This window comes from Andrographis paniculata, unplaced genomic scaffold, assembly GCF_009805555.1.
Source record: "Andrographis paniculata isolate CXL003 unplaced genomic scaffold, ASM980555v1 Contig59END, whole genome shotgun sequence".
NCBI lineage: Eukaryota > Viridiplantae > Streptophyta > Magnoliopsida > Lamiales > Acanthaceae > Andrographis > Andrographis paniculata.
The window spans coordinates 6118292-6125748 of NW_026137594.1; the positions used below are offsets into that span (position 1 = coordinate 6118292).

At 35.0% G+C, this 7457-nt stretch overlaps 1 long non-coding RNA gene across 8 annotated transcripts; it reads right to left on the minus strand.

Moving 5' to 3' along the window:
* Window positions 1-1007: 1007 nt before the first annotated feature.
* LOC127257846 (uncharacterized) lies at window positions 1008-6560 on the minus strand. 8 transcript variants are annotated; one of them, XR_007840165.1, is made up of 11 exons: window positions 6382-6560; window positions 5804-5877; window positions 5694-5703; window positions 5473-5523; window positions 5332-5370; window positions 4970-5032; window positions 4006-4050; window positions 2236-3081; window positions 1904-2034; window positions 1550-1689; window positions 1008-1459 (listed from the first exon to the last, which is right to left on the minus strand). It is a non-coding gene; the product is annotated as an uncharacterized LOC127257846 (long non-coding RNA). The 8 variants fall into 8 exon arrangements; XR_007840162.1 differs by having other exon boundaries at window positions 5332-5386; XR_007840164.1 differs by having other exon boundaries at window positions 5332-5386; window positions 5473-5527.
* Between the last annotated feature and the right edge of the window lie 897 nt (window positions 6561-7457).

Sequence of the window (7457 nt, forward strand, 5' to 3'; positions counted from 1 at the left end):
GTTTTCAGTAGTAAGAAAATCAAGTGGAACTCTGATTCATTCAAGTTCACAAAAGAATATTAGGAATAATGCTTGTATCAAATTTTGGGGTTCGGGCAATATGTTATCAAGTTTGCATTTAGGCCTGTAACGAATAAATTGGTTACCGCCACACTCATACATGCAACTATAATATTTACAAACAAACTCCCCGTGCATGCAATACACAAAGAAGGTTCTGCTTTAGACAAGAGAAAAAAACATACCATAACGAAAAAAAGTATCATATAATTATTATGAACTAACTAACAAAAGGCCACATATTCATAAATGGTAGCAGCTCTCCGAAAACTTATTCTGGTATCTACAAATGCAATATGACATCCTGACAAGCCACAGCTGTATACAAGCCAAAAAGAGTGGAACAAACAGCTGTTCTCAAATGATTAAATAAGAAGTAACAACGGAAAAGACAATCAACACTACTAAAAAAACGGTTTTCTACTACGGCCGGAAAATCGTAACAAAAAGCCATTTTTCGTGCAATTTGTGTATTTGCTACGCCTTTGTTACGACTTTTTTCCGTAATGTGTACTCGCGTAACAAATGTTTTTTGCCACGCCATTTTTCGTAACTATTACTGTCAGTCAACGCTCCCTAATGCAGGGTTTTTGTTACGCTGTTTGTTACAAATATCCTCTCGTAACCAAATGTCGATCCTTCCGCGCGTGTGTCAGAGCTTTTAGTTACGATATTTGTTACGAAAGGTCGTTGCGTTACAAAAACGTTCCTGTGATCGCTTGTCATATTTGGTTTTTGTTACGAATATTTGTAACGACACTGAACCCGTAATAAAAAAAATATACTTTCCTATAGTCACGGAACAACCTGAAACAACAAATATCCAATGACCACTTTTTGTCACGGTATTTCATCCTTTTGTTACGCAGAAATATCATGCTATGAAAAATAGGTGTTACTGCAATTAAAAATGTGTGGAACAAAATGACCTGCTGTGATCTCCCCAATACCGAAAGAAATTCCGTATACACATAATGCTATAAACATATCATCATTGGCAATACATGCAAACATTAATTCATAGTAAAATCTGAATCCCAACATTAAGGCCCATGGACACCACAGATTTTACTTGACAATCTCCATACCTAACAACGAAGTAAAGCAACCCATAAAACAAGCCTAGCAAGCACTACACATCAACATCCTGTTCCGCAAAACGGGCTTAACAGTTCAAACACCAAACCTAACAATAAGCAAGTACGGATATCCATCAATCCATAACCACATCTTTCACCACACGAATTAAAACTCCAATGGTCTATGCATCAATTCCACATATCGTTCACACAGCCTCAACACAATCCATCCGAAAACAGGTATGACATACATTCCATAAGACAAACGGGGCAACTAACATGGGTGAATCGGTAGATACGCTTCAGGGGCGGTGCATGAGCTGCAATGGCCAACACAAAGATTAGTTTAAGTCGTATTTCTTATAAATTTTTCAAGACAATACAAGAAAGGTATGAAAGTAGATCCGTACATCCTTGTAGTTCCACTCAATAGGATCTTCACCAACGACATCGCAAAGGGTAGTCGCCCCAGCAATGGTCGGCAAAATAAGGGGTGTGTCCGGGACTGAGGCGGATGTCACGAAGACCTTGACCAGGGAAAGTGTGCCACCTACAATATCCACAAGTGCAATTTTTGAGTATATTGAGCCATAAATATCAACAGACGTTCAAATTATATGTATAACATGCCATAACACAGACATTAGAAGTGTAAAGCTTTGCAACTAGAACAATACGAGTATGTATATTTAGATATGTCGTACAATACATGGTATTATATCCATGAATTAAGTACCAAAGCACATTATATATCCATGAATTACCGGTCTAGGCCCTCAAAGAGGCCCTCTCCCTTTATGGCGGAAGTTTTGAAGATAGCCCATTACCGATTCTTAATTTTGTGCAACTCTAAGGCCTCAATTATCGAAGCATCATCCATTGCTCCAGGAAGATCCTGTAAGTCAGATAATGTTAAGCCATAAGAGAGTACACTTATCTAACTTGTGAGTGGATTAACAAGCAACTTCAACCGAGACACAGAGTTAACAAGTATGCAAATGCATCAAGAAATTTCTGCTTATCGTATGTAAATTAAGTGCAATGTTAATGTTTATATATATATATATATAGCAGAAAGAATGGTATAAAATTCCACCTGCTTGTTAGCAAACAAGAGGGCAACGGCGCCTTTTAGCTCTTCCTCTTGGCATGGGACCAATGTAATTCCATATAAGAAAGAGGAAAGTACAGTCAATCATTAACAAATATCATCAGGAGTTTAAACAAACAGTTTAACTGATGTAGGGAAAATTAAAACAGCTAGAAACAAGAACCATTTTTCATTTCTATTTAAGTTGAAAACAAAACTGCCAAGGCCTAAAATATAAAAAACCAAAGCTAAAGGTAAACAAACTGTTAAGTACTGGTTCAAGTTCCAGGGCCACCTAGGTAGGAACTTACTGTAAGAACACTCAGAGAACTTCAAAGGATCATGTGCAGCAAAATTATGCAAACAGTGGCCATTCAATATTTTACAAAAACTACTAAAGTGTTTATTAAAAAATCATCACTCTAATTCTGATTATGTTCTTGAAATTTAAAGCTTCACAATTAATGAGAACATTGTTAACCTTTGACAACTAAAAGTACCATAATCGGGACAACATACCTGTTGAAGCCAAGCACAAGCAAGTTGTTTACCATGAATATGTGATGGTGACATATGAAATAAAAAAATATTTTCATTACATTCTTAAGATCTGTCCAGTAACATAAAGTTTAGCTTATTTGATCTTCCATTAACCTTGGTGTAAAACGGAACAAGAACATCCCCTTTGAAATATATAGGTGATGAACTTTCTTCTGATAATACATAAATGGAAATATCACCTCCAATATTGCATGGAATTCTTCCTTGGCAACCACTAGTCTATCAGTATCACTTGAATCACTAACATATATTATCGCTTGAGTATTGGGAAAGTAGCACCTCCAGTATGGCCTAAACAACAAAGCAAAACATCTTAGCATCGATTCAAGGGATTAGGAAGTTCTAAAGAAAGCTGAGCTTGTTTTATAAGAAATAAAAAGGAAAAGATACCGGAAAATAAGACTATCATTTAGTATATGTGTATCATGTGGTTGGTTCAAAGATGAGTAAGGTCTATTGTAAGATGCACTCACTCACCACAACTCATGTTTTATATAGAAATAAGGATTCTCGTTGTAGCATCATCTAGTAATAAAAATATGTAGCACTTTGGCTATTAACAAAAAAATGTACCAGCAATCTATCCAGATTTGAAGGATTTGGCAAAGTGTTGTCTTAATTCAAAATTTCGACTTATCCACCTATGTATATATGAACACATTCAAGATAAACAATCATTGAAATTCAATAGTTAACCAAAGCTCCTAGTGAACAACCAATGTGTGTAATAATAGTAGCAAAAAAAAAAAAACTGCTGCTAGACATTTTTACCACTTCCATTGAAAAATTAAAGTGAACTTGATGTTGTCAAGCACCACATAAAGTATTAAAAAATATACAAAAGAAAAAAGTTAGATTTTTTTTAAAAATATAATAACAATAAAAGCAATTCCTACTTGAAAACAGAATATTATTTTGACAATTTCACCTGGGTAAACTATTTATCCATGGCAGTAATTAACTAAATCTATCAATTCTTAAATACATAATAAAAAATAAAACATTCTATTGAAAAGTAGAAAAGTATGAAAAAAAATCATTGGAGAGAGATTTTAACATGGATTTAGAACGAAGAAATGTCATTACTGCACAAATCCAATAGGCAATATTAGACAGGGTACAGACACATGTCAGTATTGTGTGATTGAAAAGAGAACCATTAAATTGGACAAATTAACTAAATAGACGATAGAAATAAAAATCACAAGTAATTACTTGGAACTTTTTTGAGTAATTAGTTACTTGATACTGGCCGCCCGCCTGCCACAACAAGGAGAACCACCAATGTTACGAATAAAAAACTTCAAAATGGACTTCTTAGAAATGGTTGGAAGAGAAACTACTAAGTAATCACAAAACCGCTAAGCATAAATGAAATTGTGATAACAAAGAGCATTCCCATGGTTATTTTCTTGAATGTTATTTTATGACTTCCACAGGTTAAAGTTATAACTGTGTTTTGTAGTTGCATTAAGCTTAATGGCCTAGATGCCTAATTATACTCTAGAATCACGACCCACCCTCATAAGCAAATCGTATGTCTATAAAGTAAATCATAGCTTATAGAATCCTCGGCTCCTTGATGGAAAGAATGAAAAAGAAAAAATAAGGAAGCAAATTTAAAACATTTACATTCCAATCATTTAGCTCATGAGACACGCCGAAACAAAACAATATTCCTCCCTCATTGGTGAAGTGATTATATATATTTAAATAAAAAAATCTTAGGCTAACTAGAAGGATATTGTTGACTTGTAGTCTACATTCTCTAATTCAGTTAAGATAAACCTACAATTATCTTTTATAATATATGGCAGCATTTGAAACCACAGCCAGTGGCAACATTTAATAGCTGATAGTTGTTACAAATTCATTCCATTGTGTATTAATGTGAATAATTCATCCATGGACATCATTTGTTTTCATGCTCTGGAGCTCTAATGAGAGTGAAAACCTAAAGCCAAGAAGTCCTCAGCTCCTTCTTTTCATAATTTCAACATAAATCACCAAGGGCGACACATGACACAGTCAATAACAACCAAACTCAAAAATTACAAATTAAAATGATGAACCCCATATGAAAATAAACAAATTCATAAGTCCAAGTCAAACAGCAAGGATCCTGAAAGCCAAAAAACTTTGAAAACAATCCCAATTCTATTAAGGATGATAAACTCACCTAAATCCCAAACTTGGAACTTTATGTTGTTATATTGCACTGTTTCCACATTGAACCCAATAGCTGTAAAATGAAAAAGACATCTACTCATTAATCAAGTAAAGCAAAGTTTCCCTAATCCTATTTTCAGACTACACATTTCGCATATCACCATTTGTCATATTAAATTATGCCTATGAAATAGATGCAGCAAATTAATGAACTCAAGGAAGCAACCAAAACAAGCTCAAGAGAAGAGAATAACATAAAACAATTAGAAACAATGCAAAATATCCAAAAATTAGCGCGTTAAATGTCAGTCAACCCACGTTCATAGAATAACAGTATAGAATTGCTTAAAGTAAGGATAACAAGGTAAGTACTTGGAATAGTAGACACTACTTCTCCCATCTGAAGTCGATCTGCGAAAACCAATAGCTAAAGAGAATTAATTAAAAGTCATCACCAAGGCAAGTAGGCAACCACAACAACGTGAATCGTATGAAGCGAAAAATGAGGCATACAAAGAATGGTGGTCTTTCCGGCATTGTCGAGGCCCAACACAAGAATCCAACCTTCCTTGTTCCCGAAGAGTGAAGAAAACAACCTCGTGAAAATAATTCCCATCTCACCCTCAATCAATTTGAGAGTGAATACGATGAATTGAATCTAACTATGTTATAATATTTAAAATAAACAAATAAAGGATCTGATCTGATCCAGGCAAAGTATCAGCACCTCTTACCCTCCCTTTCCTGCACAAATTTGAAATAAAAGACGACGACTCACTGTAACTGGAACAATGAGTATAATTGTAATGCAAAAATGAAGCCGATTGGCATTGTGACGAAATACCTGCAGACGACAGCGAGCCAGGCTGGGTGCATCTCAGCTGTCAGCCCCGCGGCTGTGCGTGTTGTTATCTTTCCCTACTCATACCAGAGTTTCTTCGTCAGTCACGAAACAATATACTCTCATTATAAATAATTTTATACTCCAGCTATGTATTATTTTATCATTTTTATACTCTCATCACCCATCTTAAACAACAAGACAGAAACACAAACACCTCAACCCATACTGATCCCAGGGTAGAGTCGAACAAGTACAGGTTGAGATTCTTCCCTTTCAAACCAGCAGACCAAAAACCAAAATTTCAGAACCAAAATAATCATGTGATAAAATTACACCATTAATAAATCAAACTTCACAGGGCACTTAAACAATCTGCCTACTAGTTCTCTAACACAAGAATACGTTATCCTACCAACTAATCAAGTTCTGTTTATCACACACAAGCCATACAATTCCCAATACCACCTGAGAAAGAAGAAGAATATTACGACGCCCTATATCGATTTCTCCTCACAGAGGACGCGACGAAGATCTGTGGATCGATCCTTATACTACTCGAGATAACTTAAAAACATTACCTGGACGCCGGTGCCGATTAACCTCCTCGATCCCACCTTCGCCCAGTACGTCGCGTCTGCTGATTGAGAAATCGCGTCGAAGAATGAGTTGTGCCCTAACTTTCTGAAATTCGCTAAGTGTGAAATCTATTCGGCACCGAGGAAGGGAAGAAGAAAGCCTGCGCGTGTGGGTATGAAATCGTTCTTAGTTTTCCGAAAGCACTATAGCGTTTTTACCTTTTTTTTTAAATCCAAAATATCTTTTAAATTTAAAAAATAAATGTAAACACCATTTGTTACGAAGCACAATCGTAACTAATGTTATTTTGAACAAAGTCTACCAACTCTGTTTTTGTTACGGATTATTTTGCGTAATTAAAGAACTTGAAACGTTGACCAAGAAAATATATATTTGGTCACGGAAATTGTCGTAACAAAAATCATTATTTGTTACGATGTTTTTGTAACGAACCGTCGAGCCGTGGTGAAAGAACCTTTTTTTGGTAGTGCAACCCATCAGAAATAAATCATTCTTCCACTTGTCTATCAGGCTAAAATCATGGTACTTCATGTTCATTGGTGAACACGTAATTTAAGAAAGATAATTTTTCTAGTTACTCATATATCAAATAAGATTTTCTCCTGTGATGTTAAAGTGACAAGTAAATATTTAAAGACGTGCACTTTGAGCTGTCATGAGTTGTAAAGACAGTAGACAAACAGACTGCATTGTATTAGACCCCACCTTAGATTTGCATTTGTTCATGATGTCAATAAATTCATTTCTTCCAATTCCTGTTAGTCGCAGTGCATCTGCATCACTAAAATTAGGGATGTTTTCATAAGGTTGCTCTACAAATGTAGTGTAGAATAAGTGATAAATCTCATCATAAATGCAAAACAACAAGAATATACATGGGCATCTAATGATACATCAAACTTAAACGACAAACTTTAAACGATAGCTTTTTAAAGACAGTAATTATCAACCAATGAATGACAAACTCATAAAAGATAATTAAATATACAAGTAACGCATGTAAGTAAAGTGGCAAAGAGAAATTGCTTCACATAATACTACATTGTTTTTCAGTCCA